The sequence below is a fragment of the Crocodylus porosus genome, unplaced genomic scaffold (assembly GCF_001723895.1).
Source record: "Crocodylus porosus isolate Cpor-Errol unplaced genomic scaffold, CroPor_comp1, whole genome shotgun sequence".
In the NCBI taxonomy this organism is placed as follows: domain Eukaryota; kingdom Metazoa; phylum Chordata; order Crocodylia; family Crocodylidae; genus Crocodylus; species Crocodylus porosus.
This window is the reverse complement of record NW_017728906.1, coordinates 174,775,158-174,795,676: the sequence shown is the minus strand read 5'-3', so window position 1 is coordinate 174,795,676 and position 20,519 is coordinate 174,775,158. Positions and strand designations below refer to the sequence as shown.

Sequence of the window (20,519 nt, the reverse complement as noted above, 5' to 3'; positions counted from 1 at the left end):
CAGGTGTGGCAGCAACTGGGGGCCTGGGGGGCATGTGGGCCTTGCAGGGGGTGGTCACCCCTGAAGGGGCCATTTGGCCCTCACTGGGGGGCTGTACCCCTTGTGTGGGGGATGAACCCCCTGTTAGGCGGCTGAACACTTTGTGTGGGGAATGAACCCCCTACTGGGGGCTGAACCCTTTGTGTGGGGGATGAACCCCCCGTTGGGGGGCTGAATCCCTTGTGCGGGGGACCAATCCCTTGTGTGGGGGCCATCGCCCTGTGGGAGGGCAGCAAAATATGTATTCATGAATTCATGAAACCTGTATTTAGAGTTCACTTTATTATTATAAGAGACTTGCTTTAACACTGTAGATATATTAATAAAACATTGTCCAACTGATCGCTGTCTGTCTCGCTCTCTCTCTCACTTTATAGTGGTCTTTTGTTTACCTGTGGAGGAACATGGATTTGGTGGTATTTTAGAGAGTGACTTTGGGATTTTTTTTATCAGGAATTTTTCAGTTTTCCAATAGGGAACACCAGAATTCCTGCTAGGGAGGCCAGTGGCAGGACCCTGCCTGCTCAGAGCTGGCACCTTGGGCCCAGCTGGCTGTGGCTGACCTCCTAGCCAAATGGGGCCAGGAGGACATGCTTTGACTGGCCACAACACCCAGAACATCTTCCAGGTGATAGCTGCCCAGATGGCCAGGCAGGGGGCACAAATGGCAGTAGTGCTGCACAAAGGCCAACACCTGCAACCGCAGTCCACTGGCAGCTGGCCCCGAGAGGCAGATGCCTCTACTGGCTTTGCAGTCCCCATCTGAGTCCGGCAGGTCACAGCCAGGCAGCAGCCCCCACTGCCAGACTGCTGCAGTGGGTAGAGGGTGCAGGGAACTCTCAGGGCTGCTTCAGCAATCCAGCTGGCACAAGGGGTAGTGTCCCCAGGTACCAATTGGCTGGGCCCCAAAAGCTCCTGAAAACTAGTAGCCCTGAGCCAGTTTGGCTTTTTATACTGCTGGGGCCAGGACAGGTGCTGGCCCAGGCTTTAGCTCCCCCGGCTGAAGATCTGGGAGGAGCCAGGCAGGGTTATTTTGCCCTAAGTGGCACAATTTGCTCCACAACAAAGTGCATGTCCGAGCCCGTGCACTGAAGCAATAAGCCCCGGCTCAAATTTGCACTCCTTCGATTTGACCTGCTGTAAGTGCACATGCTTGCATGTGTGGAAGCACTCAGCAAGGGTTTTTTCATTATGATCTCTAATGGTTTGTAATCTGATCGCACATCTACTGTCTGTCCAAAGGTGAACTGATGAAACCGTTCCAGTCCAAACAATACTGCTAGTAATTCCTTTTCTATCTGTCCATATCTCCTTTCAGTTTCAGTCATTGCTCTACTAGCAAAAGCTATGGGCTGCTGTTTCTGCATCAGTACTACTCCCAGACCTCCTTCTGATGCATCACATTGTTGTATTAGTTGCTCAGCTGTGTTGTAGTACTTCAGTGTTGGAGCCTCACTGATGAGTTTTTTAATTCTTCTGAATGCCTCCTCTTGGGTCTGTGCCCATTCCCAGGCTGCATCATTGTGAGTTAGCAACCTGAGTGGCTCACAAGCATTAAACAAGTGTGCACAAAATTTGGACCGACAGTTAACCATCCCAATAAGGCGCTGGATGCCTTTGACATCCTGTGGCCTGTGCCTCTCTATAATGGCTCTCACTTTCTCCGGGTCTGGCCATAGTCCTTCTGAAGTCAGCAGATGATCAATGTAGGGTACTTAGTTCTTCTCAGCAGTATTTTGTCAGCATTCGTTTAATGTTCCTCTCCCGGCATCTGTTAAGGAGTTGTTGCAGTTTGGCATCACAGTCACAGCTCACCTTTTCCTTATCATCCCCTTCTCCTATGACAAGAATACCATCAACCACAATTTTGATACCCGGAAGACCTGCCAGCTCCTGGTTCAGCTTCTGCTGGAAAACTTCCAGAGCTGGGCTGATCCCCATGGGCATCCTTAACCAGTGATACCTGCCAAAGGTTGTCAGGTGGCTGGATGATTCATCTAGCTCCACATGCCAACATCCATTCTTGACATCACAAACTGTGAACACTTTTGCCCTAGACAGGTCAGGTAGTACATCCTCAATCATTGGCAGTGGGTAGTGGCTTTATTTGAGTGCCGTGTTAAGTGGTTCCGGATCAATGCAGATTCTCAGCTTGCCTGACGGCTTCCTTACTACTACTAGGCTGCTGATCCAGTCAGTGCTTTTTTCAACTGGTGTGATGATGCCTTTTTTCTGTAGGTTTGTCAATTATTTCTTCAGTGGCTCCAGCAAGGCTAGTGGAACTCTGGGAGTCATACTGGTTGCACCTGTGGATCTCTTTCTAACTTCAGTTTGCCTTCAAAGAGTCCAGTCCCATGGAATATGTCTGCATATCTTAACAGAATGCTAGGTAGTGAACATAATGACTGTTCTTGCTCTTCTGTGACCTGGAGCATGTTGTGGTGTTGCACCGTAATTAAATCCATGGCCTGTGCTGCCCAGCTACCCAGCAGTGGATGGGTGTCCGCCCTGTCAATCACTATAAATTCCAGGCAGTTTGGTGACATTTTTCCATTCTGATGCTGCTTCTCAATAGATTCACAGGAAGGACATTGCAAATGGCTCCACAATCTTATAGGTCTTTGCTCTAGCATCATTGTTGCACATATGGCTGAGTTGTTGCCTGGTTTTTTCTGTAATGTGTGTATCCTATGAGTCTATGAATCTGTCAAATTTACACTGAAAGCTTCCTCCTCATTTGTAGTCTCCTGATCCTTCATCACTGAGTGGACTGGGGTTTTTTTCTCTTTGGGTGGCTATGACACTGACCCCCTGAACTGATTCTGTTTTCCGCATATTTTGCTCTTTTCCATAGGTTGGGCATCTTTCTGCCACCTTCCATGTAGCTTTCCACAGTACATGCACTGAATCATGTTGTCGGTGTTTGCAGTTGGCCTGTCAGGTTCCTGCTTTCCAGAGTCCTTTAGGTTGAGCCTTTGAACCTGCTCTGTACACATGGCCGTTGATATCATTTTGATTCTGTGTTTAGACAATTCTGCCGCCCTTGCAATTTGGTGACATTTTTCCAGGGTTAGATCTACCTCTCTTAGTAGTCTCTCCCTCAGGGCAGAGTCCCATGCGCCACACACAATCCTACCCTTGATTATAGAGTCTTTTATGTCTCCAAAGTTACATGAGGATGACAGAGTTTTCAGTGCTGTGATATAGGCCTCTATTCCTTCCTCTTCCTCTTGGTTTTGGGTGAAAAACTGATCTCTCTCTACAGTCTCATTTTTCCTGGGGTCACAGTATGCATCAAACACTTCTATTAACTGTTCTAGTGTGTCCAGGTTCCCTGGCATCAGTGTCACACTTACTTCATGGCCTTTTCCCCCACTAGATAGTAAAACAGCTTTACCTTCATTTTCTCTTCTTTATCAGCCGTGGTTAACTCCATATACAAACTGAATTTTTGCTTCCATTGTGTCCAGGCCTGTGCCAGGCTCTTTGTGTTGAAATCCAGCTGTCCTGAGGGCTTCAGTCCCTCCATGCTTCTCGCAATGTGTTTGAATCACAGCTGGGGCTCAGGTCTCTCTCTTCTCTTGGGCTTCCTCACAGACTTTCTGCTGCCACCATGTTTCATGTGACCCTGTGTGGGTACTCAAGCAACAGCCCCCTACTTAATATAAACAGTGTCTTTATTATAGCAGTTTCTTACAGAGCTGTTACAGGGCTGCTGTCCTCCCCCAGCCTCCCTAACTCTCTTGTTTTTCCTGTCTCCTCCCCCTCACATCCTGTTCCTCCTTCTGACTCCTCCTTTCTGCTGCTGCTGGTTTTGCCTCTGAGATCCATGCGTATGGTTAGAGTGGGGATGCTTTAACTAAAGCGGGGATTTTGAAATGCGGGGATGCTGAATACACCGAGGCTAACAGAGTGTGCTAATTAGAACGCTTCAGCAAACTCAGTTAATCATCAGTGTTCACATCAGAGTAGGCATTGGGAACGTGTATAGGTGCTTTTGTGTCCGCTGGGTACAGAACTTGAGAGTTCCCTTCTAGAAACTAGGTGCCAAATGCTACGTGCCTGCGTACATGGTTCCACGTGATGTGAGAAGGGTGAGGGAAGATGCAGCAGACAATTCCCAGCATGGCAGTTCTGTTACTCTCTCTACAATCTATGGAGTTAGGTAGCAGTTCAGTGCATTTATTCTCTCTGTACTGGGGAGCTGTACCTGAAAACCTGCACGTCAAAATCACTTTTGTTGCTCTACTCACAACTCTCTACTTCATTCCACTACAGAGAAAAGCAGTGGAAAGTTTTTCAGTTTGCCCCACCTGGGAAATGAAATATCCCCATGAATGACTTCTCAGTGGCCAATGTTTTTCAGTAGAACTACTGCACCTGTTCAGAGCCTTCTGCTTCTGAAAGGCAAAGGTTTTGGCTCAAAAGCTGGAAAAGCATGGTGACAAACAGGAGATTTTTCACTTGATAATTACCTTTCTGCACACAGCCTCTCTCACAGTGAGCTGTTGCTCACAAAAGCTTAAGCATCTCTGATTGTTAGCACTTTTACCTGGCCTTCAGTTCTGTGATATATAGGATGTTGCTTTCCTCTCTACATTTCTGGAGGGAGTTCAGTGTTGCAGCCTATCACATGCAATCACACATACTTTCCAGCTTTCACCATAAGTTATTGAAGAAGTGGGATATTCTAGGATAGTAAACTTAAGCCAGACACAATGTTTTCTTGTGATAGTGATCTCTAAAAGGTCCTCCCAGCCTCTGTTTTTTTCAGCCTGATTCACAGCTCCATGCATGGGCAACTGGTGCCGCCTTAGTCAGGGGGGGCCCCTGCACCCCCAGCAAGCAGTCAGCAAGTGGGGTGGTCCCCCCACAGTGCTCCCACCTGCCTCCCCCCTGCACTCATCACCTAAGCAGTGAGCGTGGCTGGTCAGGGGGTACACTCTCAAGGGGTACACCCCCTATGTGTCACCACTAGCTCCATGGTTTCCTTCAATACATCTGCAATTTTTCTTTGGTCCTTCTGTAATGAGAACAGATGAAAGGAATATTTCTGCCTATTCTTGGGCTTGTAGTCCCTTCCCACAGCACCATGCAGAGAAGAGAGGGACTAGGACTACTTAATTTTGGAAGCACTGTCTGCCACTACCACTGCATAACATTCCTCTGAACAGGGAGACTGTGAATCTAGGTGAACACAGGTTTGCTTGGAGTGAACATTCACAGTCCAGTGGCCTAAATACAAGTGCCACCTCATGCTGAACCGGAGACCATGATGCTTGCTGAGTATGTCATTGCCTCCAGTGAGGCATCCATGATGAAAATAGTTGCTATGGGTATTTTTCATGAGGATAGACTTAAAGTAAACCTGGCCCCTGTCATCCCAGCTTTTAGTTTGCACAGCCTGGACACTGTGGTTTTGCAAAGGAGGTAGTGACAAACAATGCTCTGAGAACAGCCAGGGAAGCCCCCAAAATGCCTCCCAAGGGTCACCTCCACCTTTCTGCCAGTTATCAATTTGAGAAAGCAATCACTTTCTGATGTAGTCATATGCCAGAACTTCCATTTGATATTTCTGTTATGGCGTCCTTTGGCTCTTGCATCTAATATATGGCTTTTGCATGCCAGTTTGTAGGCCTTCCTCACTAGGATAACCCCATTCATCCCTCATAACGCCCTCAAAGGAAGAGTCAGCAAAATAGCCATCTCAGAGGTGGACTTGGGAAGCAAGTATTTGCCTTTAGCCTCCCAAATTAATAACTCCTTTGGTCAGATCTGGGTGGTAGAATCATTTGTCTGGACTTGGTAACACATTTGCCATTGGGAAATAAAATTTGCTGTATTGTAATTTTTGTTCTGCTCTGAGCTTGAATCAGAAAATTCTCCTACTTTGGGTGAGGCTGTGGAGCCAGGATCTGAAACTGAATTTTTCTCTGAACTTTTATATTTTTATTTCCCTTTTTTGTACTTTTTGTGATTCTTTTTAAGTCTCCTGTTGACACCATGCCAGGAACAGCAGGGTGAAAGTAAGTGCAAGTGAGAGCATAATTCTGTAGGCCAGTGAGGCGAACACTCCCCTGGGAGTTGGGGAACCCTGGGTTCTGGCCCCTGCTCCCAGGGCCCATTTAATATAAAGTATGTAAACAGCACTCAGGGACAGAGGCCAGAACTCACAACTTTCCACTCTCAGGGAATTGTCCAAATCTCTGGGCTACAGTGTCAAGTTCCGTCTTTTGTCTCCCACTAGATGAATCTTGAATTCATTGCTGCCTAGTGTCTTAGCTTTAGACACTAAGGGGTAGACAATAAGGGGTAGAGAGTGGTCGCACTACCACCCATATATCTGTAAAATGGAGTCAGTGTTATCGCTTGCATCACATGGATACTGGGAAAGCCAAGTATTTCATGTTTATCAGGATAGTGTAAGAGTGATGTCGTAGCTGGGATGGTCCAAACATTACGCAAGAAGTACAGATTTCTTAGGATGATATCTTTTATTGGGCCAACTATGAAGTTGGGATAAAGTTGGACAAGCTATTGAATGCAAGACATCTTCATCAAGTCTGATCACAGAAAGCCGGGTACAGCAGAGGGAAGGGACTGGGAGAAATCTCAAGGATAGCAGACACACAATTAACAGAAGAAATGAAGCTGACTACTGGGAGATCAAGTGCTATAAAAATGGAGGAGGGTCACTCTTACCTTCCCTGTGTAGAAGAATTCAGGAGTTGGATAAATTATAATGTGCCATAAACCCAATATCAGCGTTTAGTCCTTGGTTCTTACTGTCCAGCCAACTTATGAATTTTTGTTTCCAAGTTCACCATTTAAAGACATTAGGTAGATTTCCCTTGAGCACAAGACTAATGAGGTCATAGAGGGAGTGGTTGTTATGTGAGAAATGTGCTCCTTATGGTATGTATGTCTCCATCCTTTATATTTTTTTCTGTGAGTGTTCATTCTGGTGCATAGTTGCTGTTTAGTTTCACCTACATAGTTGCCATGAGGGCACTTTGTGCACTGGATCAGATGTATCATGTTTTGGGAAAGGCATGTGTAGGAACCACGATTTCTGATGGGTTTCTGGTGAAGGGGTTTTGATAGTAGTGGCAGTGGAAGTGTGCTGACAGGTTAAGTATTCCTTGCCAAGGCAAGGCTGTGTTTCACTTGATGTCTGTTGGGCAGTGGGGAGTTTGCTTCTGATGATGAGTAGGGCAAGGTTAGGGGGCTACTTCAAAGCCATGAATGGAGGAGCTGGGAATACTTCTCCCAAGGTCTGATCTTTGTTGCGTATAGGTTGTTTTTTCTGGTGGTTCTTTTGATATGTTCCAGTGGGGGTTGGTAGGGGACCACCAGCGATGTGCGGTTGCAGGAAGTTTTCTTTTTGTACTGTAGCAGGTTACTACAGCATATTTGGATAGCTCTTTCAGATGTGCCATCTATTTGCCTAATAGAGTATCCCTGTTGTATGTATAAAGGCAGGTTTTAGACTGGTCAGGTGGGCATCAAGAATGTTCTCAGAAAAGTTGAGGTGGTATATGAGGACCCAGCTACAGAAAACAGCTTTTTTGGTGTGCTTGGGATGATTGCTGATCTTGTGGACATAGGTATGGTGTTCTCAGGGTTTTCTGTATGTAGTGATTTTTAGGATGTCATCCTGAATATGGACTGTGGTATCTAGAACATCAACAAAACTGTAGGAATAAGTCCAGAGAAAGTTTGATCAGGGGGTTATACTAGTTAAACTTGTGATGGAAGTCAGTAAATGAGTCCAGGTATTCAGTCCAGATAATGAAAATATCATCTTTGTGATGTATAATGCAGGTTTGATGGTGCAGTTTTCTAGAAACTACAAAATAGTAAGCAAACCAGAGAACAAAGGTGGAGCTATAGTCATCCTCAACTGTCAAGACTACATCAGTGAAGCTGACAGACAACTCGCTAACACAAAATACCATAAAGAATTTGGGGAGGACCTTACACCAGAACATGCCAGCCTCTTCCTAAGCCACCTAGAGGAAAAATGTCTAGAAAACTACACATCAAACCTGCACTATACCTACATTACATAGATGATATTTGCTTTTCTTTGATTTAACTGCAGCTGGTTTTTGTTTGCTTATTTTGCCCTGTGTGTTGCAGTTCTAAGTTAGCTCGGTATCGTGTTCCATCTCATTTTTTTACTACTCACAAACCTTTCAGAATTGCACATGCTTGTACATGTAATGTTGGTTCTGTATGTCCTTCTGTTAGTTGAAACTGTTTTGAGTGGATTGCCTGCATTTCTGCTTGGTAAAAACATGTAGGTCCAGTCTAACTCACAAATAGAAGTGAGGCAAGGTACATTGTTATATCGCAGTGATCTCCTCCCCTTAAAAACTATTGTGTAGTCAGAAAATATCTGTACCTATACTATGGCAAACAGCAAGTTTTCAAGTTAATGTATCAGGCTCCAAAATTCATAAGCCTTTCTTTAAAATGCCAACATTTGAAAATAAATTGATTTGGTTCTGATTGTAGTTGCCTCCTAGTTTTAAAGCCCCTTGGGTTTATGTTTTCAAGTTTCTCTTTGCAACTGTGAACTTTCAAGATGTGCTGTTTTTAAATGAAAGCTGAGATTCTGGTATAACAACATAACTCAAGGAACTGGAAATAAAAGGAGAAAGAAAGAACCAAACAAATGTTATGAGACTCCCAGTAACATTATTCGAGTTGGCAGTTCTACCCTGCTTAAAAGCCAGGGCTGTCAGGACTTTTTACCCGGTTTCTGGGATACAGTTGGGTTCAAATTATTTTATACAGTATTTAGTGTGCTGAAAGCTTACTGCTCGATGCTGTGTCCATCAGGATTACTTTGGGATAGCCTTCTGGAGTAATATCTGTCATTAAATACAGAAGTCCTCTCTCATGCCATTCTATTCTTCCATAGGCTGATCCCTACAAATACAAAATAGAGACCAGGGTTTTAGGCTCACTGCCTCCCTCAAGGTGACTGTAAAGGTCTTCCATGTCTTTAAGTAAAAATTTACAGTCGAGAACAAATAGCTGAATGCTACATGGAAAGGCTTTCATATGTATTGAAATACAAACTTGAGCTAAAGTTAGGCAAGCTGAGGAGAGGATATCCCTGAAGTGTAACATTACACCTAGGAGGAATAAGAATAGAAACAAAATTTGAATAGACTGCAAACTAGGAAGATTTAAGAAGTTTGTTGGACGCAACAAGGAACCAGAGACCAAATTTAGGTAAACATTTGGAAATAAATGGAAGAACACAAGGTTAAACTCTGTATCCAATTTACTGGGACATTATTGTAATAAATTAAAACAGTTTAATTTGCTAACAATCCTTTTAGGTCCATATGATGAGGAGCAAGCAGAAAGTATAATATGTCCCCTTGAGAAAGGGAGAGAGAGGTGGAATTTATTGTACACATCAAAGCAAGGCTGAAGTACATCTCTTAAAGTTGATAATGCAGGGGTTAGCTAGGACAGTAGCAAACTGCTGGAACATCAGCCTTACTTTCAGCCTTGGATTTTTCTATTGATGGTAGTTTCTTTCAAATAAGCTCGAATGCTCTGTATTGCACAAAATATTTGGTTAGCTGGGAGGCAGTGAATCCATCCTCCTCAGAATAAAAAAGGACTGTCAGTCTGGTGGAAGCTCCAGGTCTGCAGGCATTCTCCCAATCCCTATGATTTTAAAGGACTAGACTATGGCAGTTAGCCACAGCCTTAGTGAGGTGCAGTGCTTGCCCTTTTGGGGCAGCACCAGACCTATTCTGTTTCAGAGGCACAACTCCAGAGCTCCCTGGTTGCACAGACAGCACTGGAGGAAGTCATTTGCTACTGTCCTTTAAAAGTTGCTGCATACTCGGTTCCTGCACAAGCAACTAGCTCCAGTGGTCAGCCTGCTCTGCCTCTGCCTCTGCCTCTTAACCGCTGTCTTTCAGGAGTGGCCAGATATGAACAACCTCTGCTCCTGCAGTTCTGACTGGCAACCAGGCGGTATAAATAGCTCAAAAAGTCTGGAAGACTTTGATGGGAGACAGAGATGTAGAAGTGAAAGGAGAGATATAAATGCTTAGAAATGATAATGATGAGCCCTCTGCAAAACCTGTAGGTAGATAGTAAGATAGCAGCTAATTTGCATTTAGGGAATTGCCTTCCCGGTCGTTAGAAACTAGAGAAAAGACAGGAAATTTCTTCAGGAAAAAAGGCCTGATAATAAGATGGGGAAGTAAGAATTCCTGACTGATAATCCCACTTGCCAGGGACTTGGAGTATGGTATTGAGCAAGACAGGGAAAGCCAGAGTTTTGCCACCCTTAATTATGCTGAGTAGTGTCTTGCTCCTTCAAAAGCCACATTTAAGCCTCATGGAATGATGTACTACCCATGTGGTAAAAGCATAAGAGTAAGGGCAAAAGACTTCATCTTCACACTTTGCGGTGCCTCTGTTTCCTCATCTGCAAATTAGGAACCCCCTTTCTTGCCTGCTTGAACATGTATTGCCAGGATTCATTAACAGGTGCCTGTAAAGAGCTCAGCATCACATTTGCAGGGAAAGGTGAAGAATTTGGAGGGATCAGCATAGCAGAGCATTAATCTGAATGCCACTAAATAGGGCTGTAACGTGCAATGACTAAGATGGCTGTTACAGTCCTGTATGCATTATATTTTGCTAGCATGTGTTAAGGCCTTATCAAGTTGCAACTTCCTTCTCAGTTTGTTTGATGTCTCTAGCTTTACCTTGCCATGCTTAAGTAAACAAGACATCACCAAACTGCTATCCTTATTCTTGTCAAGGGAGTTACTGCCTCGGAAAAGACTCCATTGTATAACAAAAATCCCAAACGCTTCTACTTCAGACAAGATTCAAAACAAAAATAATTGGGTAAGGTTTGAGATGAGACCAAAGGAGAGATATTTTAAGATTAAAACTCTCATGGCATTCTTTCCTCCCCAAATGCTGTTTTTACAACTTTCTGACCTTGTATCATTTTCTGATTCCAGTGGAGATGATGTTTACAAGAACCACTGTAACTTGACCTACTTATATTTTCTTGATCTAAGAATAGCACATTCTAGGCTTCTTGCCACCTGTCAGGACTGACAGCTGTTTGGGAGATCACTATCAGACAACTTTGAAGGGGGATTTTCCACTTAAGGAGATCTACAAGATGCCTTTTTCCTTTTTTAGGTTTCAGTTATTGATGGGGAAAAAAATATTCATTAAAAAGCATTTCTGACCTAAAAATGTCCTTATAAAAAATTTATTGAGCTTAGTACAAGAAAATGAGAGAGAAAGAGAGAGAGAGTAGAAGGGGGAGAAATCCTCTTCTTTTCCCTTCGCATTCTTAGATGCTAGAGACTCCTCTGACAGATCAGCTACTTTGGAAACTTCTTCAGATTGCTGACTGCCCATATTTTCCATCTGGCTCATCCTTTGCATACAAATCAGCCTCCTTGGACAGGCAGAAGTGTATGTGTGTGTGAGCGTGCGTGTGTGTGTGCACGTGTGTGGGGGGGGACATGTGCATGCACATGTGTGCATGTGCATGCATAAGTATGAATGCATGCTTGGACATATATATGGGTATTGTCTTTGCCATGCCCCTATTTTCAATAAATAGTGTGTGTGTGTACACACACATTACTTATTGAAAGTAGAGGCATGACAAAGAAAATACCTATAGATATGTCCGAACAATGACTTAGAGTTGCATGCACGCACACACTGAAATAATAAATGTACCTATTCAGCAGGTAAGTTTCTGTAGCCAGAAAAAAATATCAAAAAAACTTCTCTTACACTTCAAAACACAGTTAATATTTTTAAAACCCATTTGGGCCTGTGGGCCTAACACAGAAAATTACTTAACATGTTTGAAAGTAGAAATAGAGTCCTGCATTGTTCATTGTCATCATCAGCAATCCCTCAGCTCAAAGTTTACCTCTACCACAACTCACTGATGGTTATGTAAAAATGCCAGTTGTTTTACAAGGGAGTTCCAGTGATGAAAGTTGGTTCCTGAGTGAAAAAAGAAGCAATCTCTTCTTACATAAGTGGAATTAATTTCTAGGACTGTATTTAGTTGCTGTGACACCCTTGTAGAGCACCACTAGATGCTTTTTCTATGCGTGTAGTAGCAACTGGATATTAAATATTAACAGGAAAACTTGTCTGGTGTACAGTGGGATTTTAAGACACCCCATTTATTTCCCTAATTAGACACAGGGTAAGGATTAGTCACTCATGTGTTCATAAGCCACATTCATTAAGTCTTATTTATTTTTGTTGTGATGGTGGCTAGGAGCCCCACTTATAGAGCAGGGGGCTATCAAGTCAACATCATCATCATCATCACTGAAGTGGCTGCACAGGCGATCCTCAGCATTTCATGCATGCCCCAGAGGGCTTCAGAAGGAATGATGCATAGAACGAGTTTCAGATGATGCCAAGCTAGAGACTAATCTCCTCATGGTTTCCTAGCATTGCTGCGACAGGGTTTGTTAAGTCCAGAGGGGGGCTGTCAGGGCGCTAAGCTGCAACAGTTTCAAACAGAGCTACAAGCCATAGTGAAAAGCAAAGCCATCCTTAGTCATTGCATCATCAAACAAGCACTCCGTTACTTGTGTTTGCACCCTCATTACACCCACCTGCTTTCAGAGTGACACCAGCTGCGAGAAACAAGCTCATTGGCTGCAGAGTAGGCTAGGCCCAGGGCCTTGAGTTAGCCTTTGGCTGGTTGGTGATCCACAGCCTCCAGCAGCTGTTCCTGTTCCCCTTCTGTCTAGTTCCTATCTGGTTCTCAGCTCCTGCTTTTAACCTGTTTGGCTCTGAACACTGGGGCACTGTCTGGAGTATGGATGTGGACCTTGCTTATTGACTAGCATTTTGACTTGGACTCTGGTTTTGACCTTCTGGTCTGTATTCTCCTTTGGCTTGGGTACTTGTCATCCCCTGCTCCTCAAGATTACCTATGACCCAGTCTAGCAGTTTGTATCTTCCTAAGAACCTTGAAAATACATTTAACAAAGTCAGATCCTGCTCTCAGTAGAACAAGGGCCAAACAGTGGGAGAAAGTTTAGGCTCAAGTTGGGCAGCACTAGTGACACAATGCAGGACATGGCTATTGCTTCCATCCTCACTATCAGTCCTTTCACACATGAATAAAGACTTTGGGCCTGTGCACAGCCAAACCCTTCTTCAGCTTCCATAGGCCTGTTCACTCCAACTTCCTCCTTGGAATAATTAAATTAGCAGTTTATAAAAGAAAACAAATGAGCTCCTCAGTCTTCTACTGTGACTGAATTCTTATACCAAACTTGGAAACACAGGCTGACAAGTATCAAGGGCTTAACAAAACTATGGTCCAGCACCTGCTGGATCTATTCTAGCAGATTAACTAGTTCATTGATCTCCATTACAGAGTCTCCTTGGTGTGATGTTTACATTTCTTGTCCTCTGTTCATTTATTTATTGACAATGTACAATCCAAATGAGTCATCTATCCCAAACAGCCCTTTGTAGCCACTGACAAGAAAGAGAGATGTTTATTGCTGTTGTTTTTTAATTTAAATGCAAATTGCCCAGCAGCAGCATATTTGTTAAAAAGTGTTAATTGTTAATTAATGTTGTGTGATGTATTTATATTTGTTATTCGTAAGTGTCAAAGTGGTTGCTCTTAGTATTTGCTATTCATTCATGATTTGCTGTTTTTCTATATCTTTAGTCTTTTAGATCATGCATGACTGTGTGTTTCCTGAATGACCTAAGCTTTTTCCTATTTTTTATAAATAGGTGTCCCTTTTTCTGATCCGCATCTACTGCAGATACATCTGTGAATCATCAGTCTGGACATGTTCATTTCTATCAGCAGAAATCCTCCACTGCTAGAAATGATTTTGGAAGAGGTAGCAGTACACATTCAGTTTGCAACCACCCCATTTCCCATATTCCTTGTACCTTCCTGAAACTGGGATGATCCCAGTCTAGGGAAAGTGTGGGCTGGTCCAGTTTTTCATTCCAGGAGAGGTGGGGCAAAGCCCTATGCCCAGTTCTCACACTGAGGGCTCTGGACTGAGAAGCAGGAAGGGGGCAGCATTGCTACCTTTGCTTACCTCCCATGCTCTGGGAGACAAGTAGTCTGAGCCCTGTGGCAAAGCCCCTGCCTAGTCTGCACACCTGGGACTCCAATGTGAGAAGCGGGTGGTTGGTCTGCCCTGCTTCCTACCCTAAGGAGAGGCAGGCCCAGTTCCCTTGCCACCTGCACCACACAGCTAAGCAGTGCAGGCTGCAAGAGAAAGCCAGTGTAGCTGGGAACCAGGCTTGGAGACCCAAATCCCATTTCACCAGCTTTTAAGTTGCCTTCACTGCTACCCAGCTGTTGGGGACGGGGGCACAAAAAGAAGCCCTTTGCCTTTACCTTAATCTAGGAGCTGCCCAGTTTAGGGAAGAGACAGGGAGCAGTGGCTGCTACACCCCTCCCTTTCTAGACCAGTCCAGGAGGGAAGGGGATCAGTGGCAAAAAGGCCCTGCCTGCTTGTCATCCTGGGGAGTTGGCAGGGAGTAGCTGATGGCTGTGTGGCAGGCCACTAGGGGGTGCTCCTGCACTGAGCCACCCACCTCACTGCACCTGACCACCTTCCAGACTCCAGTGCCTTCCTGGGGGCGCCTCATGTCTAGCCAACCCTCTTCCTAGAGCACACCCGGTAGCCTGGGGGTAGCACCGCTGCCACTCAGGGTCCAGCCTGGAAAACACAGGCCTAGTAGCCCTCGAGAGTAGTTAACCCACTTCAAGACCTTGGGGTGCTTCCCTCAGACTGAAGCACAAATAGCAGTCTCCCTTAGTCAGCTGAACCAAGGGGACCCCAAGGTATAATCTAGCCCCTCTCCCAATAAGTCTCCCATACTAGGTACAAAGGAGAACCTTATTGGTTACAAGGAGTCGGTTTGGAATAGGGTACAGGGTAGAGCAATATCAGAGAAATCCCATAGATCAAACAGGATGGCTGGGTAGCCTTTGATTATGCATCAGAGTTATTGCAAGCTATATATCTACTTAGATCTCAGGTAGCTTACTTACGAGTATCATCCAGAGGCAGGTGGAGATTCCCTCTGGAGGCAGGCAGTTCATTAATCATGAGTTTCAAGAGAGAGAGCAAGTTTCAGATGGTCCAGCTCTTCTCTCTCTGAGTTTTCATCATGGCTACTGCCCCTCTTCCTTGGCCGTCCTTAATTTATATAAACTTTATGACCTATTTGCCTGGTCCAATGGAGGCCAGCACCTGTTGGCTGCCAGCCAACCAATTTGAAATGCATTACTGGTTGCCAGGCAGACTGGCAGGGTCTCTAGCCCCCTCCAATCAGGCTGGCATTGCTTAGAACATTAGGGAGCATAAGCCCCTCACCCAGGTATGTGATGCCAATCATGTAGGCAGAGGGAGCAAGTTTTCCCCCTCCCTCAGGAATGTACCCAACTCAGGTTACCTAAAGAGATGGGATGTCTGCCCTCTGCAGGGCCCATATTAACCAAACTGTCAGAGAGCAGAGTTTTTAGGGAGAGAAAGAGGTGGCCTTCTGCCACTGGCTGCTCCCCTTCCCTCCTAGTCTGTGGGAGTGGAGAATCCCAAACTCTCCACTCATGGTCCCCTGGAGGAATTAAAACAGGGAAAAGTGTACGTAGAGTTATTTCCTATGAGAGAAACTCTCCCGGGTCCACTGCTACCTGATTTGAGTCACTTTGCTTGCACTGGATTTGTGACCCAGATACCTTGTTGCAGGTGGACCCAAACCCTCAGACCGATCATGACCTCTCCATTCAATAATAGGTGTATTTTATTTATACACTGTGATAGCAGATACGAATAATTCGTGTTCCACATTCTCCATTTTTATTAAAAAATAATAAACTGGGAATTTTTCAGGGCTTATCTTTGAAACAAAAACCAGGATGAAATCAGGATAAAAGGAAGAAAACAGAAAAAAAACAGTTTAAATCAGGGGGAAACTGATGATGAGGGAGGGAGGTAGTCAGGCTAGGAAAGGGGAGGGGGCAGAGGCATGGCACAGCCCATCAGCTGCTCCCAGGGCTGCAGCATGGAGCAAAGCGGGGGGAGTTGTCAGTGGGCATGGGGCAGGGGGGGCATGGTTCTTGCCGCTGTGCGCCCCCTGGGAGAGCTGTGGGCTGGGGGGCCTGTGCCAGGCTCTTCCTGGGGGGTGCACGCTCCCAGATCAGCGGCAGAAAGCACATGATGACGTACTCTGCCTTTCTTCCCTGGCTGCATTTGCACCCCTCCCCTCTGCTGCAGCAGCCTGCTGCTGGGCTGCCCTGACATTTGGTGGGGAGTAGGGAGTGGCACACGGCCAGATGTGAGGGAGAGAGTGACCCGACCCCAGTACCAGCACCTCCTGCCCTGCCTGGAGTCAAAGCTGGGAGCCCCACATCTCCAGGCAGCGGCTCCAGCCCCACAGGCCCATGTGAAGTGGTTGGGGGCAGCACCTGCCGCAGGGATTGGGTATATGCATTGGTACTAGCAAATGGCGCATTAGATGAATTTAGTGTGCAGCAAGTCCAGCGCATGTGTAGACAGTTAGGCTTTACTGTGCATTAGAGTTGTCCTATGTGCAGTAAAGTGGCTCATATATGTAACACCTGCATACACTTGGGGTTGTGTATGGTAAAGCATGTGCTTCTGTTATATATTGGGGGGACTGGAAGAGGGCCACCTCCCTCCCCCTCATTGTGTCCAGACCATTGTTGTTTTACAGTTTTCTGCCCATCAGAGTTCGGACTGGGACTAGGAATTTTGGGGTAGAGTATGCTGACAAAAGCTTCAGTTAAATCCTCAAAGCCACCATGCAGAAGTGGAGGTCAGTGCTCCACCAAGTCTCTAGGAGCAATGGAGCCCCTTGCAATGCAGAAGGTATCCCAAAAATGTGAACTCAGTCCTTTTTGCTGCCAACTGGTGCCCAGCAGAAGGGTTACACATGCATGTGCCCACTGCAGAGTGGATTGATTATTGGATCAAGAGTAAAAGGGAAAAGGTGGAGATATTCCACAGATGAGTTGCTCTTGGTGAATGGCATTTCAATTTGCCACTAAGTATTGAGGGAAAAAGTATTTGTAGAGATTAATTCCTCTTGTATGTTTAGGTTGAAGCCTCATTTGTTCCAAAAATTGAGCTAAAGTTTCTGAGTCTGTTGCTATGCAGCTTAGGGCCAAAAGACCTAGGGTTCTACACGCAGCCTGAAGAGCTAAGGAGCAGCAGTGGTAGCAATTGTTGGTAGTAAAATGGATTGTAATCTCTGTGACCTAACACCTGCCTCTTTTGCTGGTATGGCCTCTGGATGGTAGTGGCAACACCTAGTGGCTGGGCTATGTAATAGAGCTCATCTTGATTTGTTTTGTAAGAGATCAAAAATGTCCCCTTCTTTGAAGGGATAACCTGTGTCATCCTGGGGACAGGGAAGAGGTTGGAGCTAGTAGCTTGCCACTTAGTTACAAACTTTATCCTGTGTAGAATGGGAAAGAGGTCTGATAGCAGTGACTTGGGTAAGTTGTCAATAGTTGGCTGGAGTGAGCCAGTAATTAACTTTTAAGGATTTCCCTAAGAGTTATAGGGATTGGCCATGTTAACCAGAAGTCAGACAGAAGGCAGGACAGGGTGGCGCCTTAAGCTGCCTGCACACAATCCAGGAGGCTGCTCCAATGTGCTGTAATTACAGCACATCAGTGTAGATTCAATTAGTCCAGCTCCAGTCAGCCTCTGTGTCTCATGTATCAGTGTCCCCGAGCTTCAAATGGTGGGGGGGGCACTTTTACTAAAGCTCCAACGCACCCCTGGCTCCATTTTGAAGCATGGGGACACTTATATATGAGAGCTTCTCTAATTAAAGAGCCCCTCCCCACTCCCAGAGCACATGTAAAAAACACCCTTAGAGACTAACTCTGAACCTTCTCCCTAACGGTTATGTGCTTGTCCCCTTTTTTCTATTTAATAAACCCTGTTATATTTTACTATTGCTTGTGGGTAGGAAAGTTTATTCACTTTCAGATGTGTAGGTTTATTTGTGAGCACTCCAGCCAATATGTTAGAATTGTTGTAAAAACCCTCAGCTCTGATAATGAATCTCTTTTAACATCTCCTTCCTCCATTCCTTGTATTTGTAGTAGTTTAGTGTGCAGAAGAAATTCAAGAATTGGCAGAGGGTAGAATTACAAAAAACTTTCCAGAAGGCCCAGGGTCTCTTTCCCAAGACAACTTTTCTTTTTGAAAATCCTTCACAACCTAGGGTATTTCAAATGCAAAAAAAAAAAAAAAAGTTTCAGAAGCTTCCTCTGAGTAAGAGATAAAAGTAATGCCCAGCAGGAATACTCTTGTAATATAGAACAGATGAACTCCCTGTAGAAGCTAAGAAAATCCAACTCCTTTAATTCAGCCACTCAGTGAGAGGGTAGATCAATCTTTATACTTGATTTAATCCTTCTGCCTCTCTCCTGAGGCTGCCATCAAAGGCATCATTTAATATGGACATCTGTCCATTGAGAACTGGTCAGAGGCCACCAAAATCATTTCACCCTGCAACCTAACTTTTTGTTATTAACATGGGAGAGGAGACCATATGCTCAAATGGATAGGACACTAGCCTGGGAATCTAGAAACCTAGATTCTGTTGCTAGCTATGCCAGAGTGGTCCAACTTGCAGGCCCTGGGCTCTCACTCAACTGCCGCTTCCCCTATACCTCTAGCTGCAAATGTCCTCTGGATTTCACTGCCTGCCCCCGCCCCAGTGTGACAGAGCTGCGGATGAGCTTGAAGCTGCTCTGGCAAACAGTGCAGCAGCAGGGGGCACACGCTTTATGCGGTATTAGACTGCATGGTAAAGCGGAGCAGGGGGTCCTACATAGGCATGTGGTGCAGTGCTTGGAGGGCCACAGGTACATGATGCAGCAGGGGGAGGGTGTCCACATGCTATGCAGCCTTGGGGGTCTGTGACTTACCCTGCTGCAGTCCATGGGTGCATGGCCCCCACTGATGTAGCCTAGAAGAGCATTCAGCCCCTGGCTGCTTAGAAGGACAGTTCTGAATGACCTGCTGAAATCCCAGATAAGTAGGGCTAAAAGGAGCCTCATGAGGCCATCTAGTCCAACACCCTGCTCAAGGCAGGAGTATCCCTGTCTAAACCATCCTACTTAAGTGTTGGTCTATTAAAATGTGGGGATAACTCTCACACACAACTACTAGTGTAATGCCCAATATATCAACAACACTCTTCAACTTGCCACAGGTAACATGCTGCATTGGATAGGAAGTATTGGGTGTGTGCGACAGGTAGCTTGCTCAGGGCTGGAACTCAACATCAGCCTGCCCAAAGGGCAGTCTGTCCAGTCTTTTCTGCCATGCCTTGCTGTTTAATAAACACAATGTAGTAAGTGAGAAGCTGCCCATCTTAATGTCCCGATGCCTAGGGCGATATACACTGCTCTGACCTACCCTATACCGTGTCCCATGCCTCACAGATGGCATCCATTTTGCTACAGTGCCTCACACTATAACCAAAGCTCCAGAGTCTCACATGGGACTCTCACTCCCCACTGGAGCTCACAGTCACAGTGCACTCACACTGGACAGTTCTTAACCTTATGACCCAAACTCAGCCTCACAACATCTGAGGGCTTACTGGGGTTTTGCTCTGACCTACACTCAGCTTCACCACACTTGAGGATCTACCAGGCTCTTGGCCTCTGGCCCAACTGTGGCCTCAGGTGTCCATGGACTTACCTTGACCTTTCTGCCCCCTCCCTGGGGCTTCAACTATACCCTCCCACTAGGGCCTTTGTAATAAAAAGAAAAACTTCAAAGGGGAACTTACCTGGGGTTGGAGATTGAAGTTGGCGTGAGACCACTCTGAGCTGAAGGAGCAGCAGGCACAGAGCTGCAGCAAGAGAAAGTATGTCGGCAAAAGAAAAAAAAAACATCAAAAAAACCAGCTGAGCCAGGATGGGCTCCCACGCAGGTGTAGGCACGTTTCATGCCTGCGTGCTGATGCCGATTTGCCGGCCGGCCCACAGAACTGGGGATAAAAACCCCCAATGAGCAGGAAGCCCAAGGGACCAGAAGTGGGTTCCCCTGCAGGCACTTGTTGTCCCAGGGGAGACCTGTGCACTGCAGAAGCCAACTGGTGGCAGCCCTGAGAGGGGGCTGAGAGAGAGAAAGAGCCCAGAAGGGCACCACTACTTAACAGCAGTAGATCCATGGACTCCAGACACCTTCGAGGCAGACTCGGCTGTCTCGGAGCCTGCAGAGAAAAAGAGAGACAGCTGTCCACAACAGTGACAGGCTAAAAGGATTGAGATTGACACTGAGGGACCAGGTAACCCAGGCACAGATAGAAGCTAAGTCAGCCCCTCTGAGGCAAGTGCTGAGTGAAGTGAACTTTCATCTATATATGGCTTACCATTTTGGACAGTC

General features: G+C 45.6%; 2 long non-coding RNA genes across 2 annotated transcripts in view; both read right to left on the bottom strand.

The window, feature by feature from the left end:
* The window catches only part of LOC109306707, a 14,027-nt gene extending 4,245 nt beyond the window's left edge, over positions 1–9,782 (bottom strand). The window contains exons 1-2 of the long non-coding RNA XR_002100082.1: positions 9,563–9,782; positions 8,865–8,976 (exon numbers count right to left, since the gene is read on the bottom strand). This is a non-coding gene — a long non-coding RNA (uncharacterized LOC109306707). The remainder of the gene's footprint in view (positions 1–8,864; positions 8,977–9,562) is intronic.
* Positions 9,783–18,067: 8,285 nt separating this feature from the next.
* Positions 18,068–19,983, bottom strand: LOC109306706. Its single transcript, XR_002100081.1, has 2 exons — positions 19,921–19,983; positions 18,068–18,335 (listed from the first exon to the last, which is right to left on the bottom strand). It is a non-coding gene; the product is annotated as an uncharacterized LOC109306706 (long non-coding RNA).
* Positions 19,984–20,519: the final 536 nt, after the last annotated feature.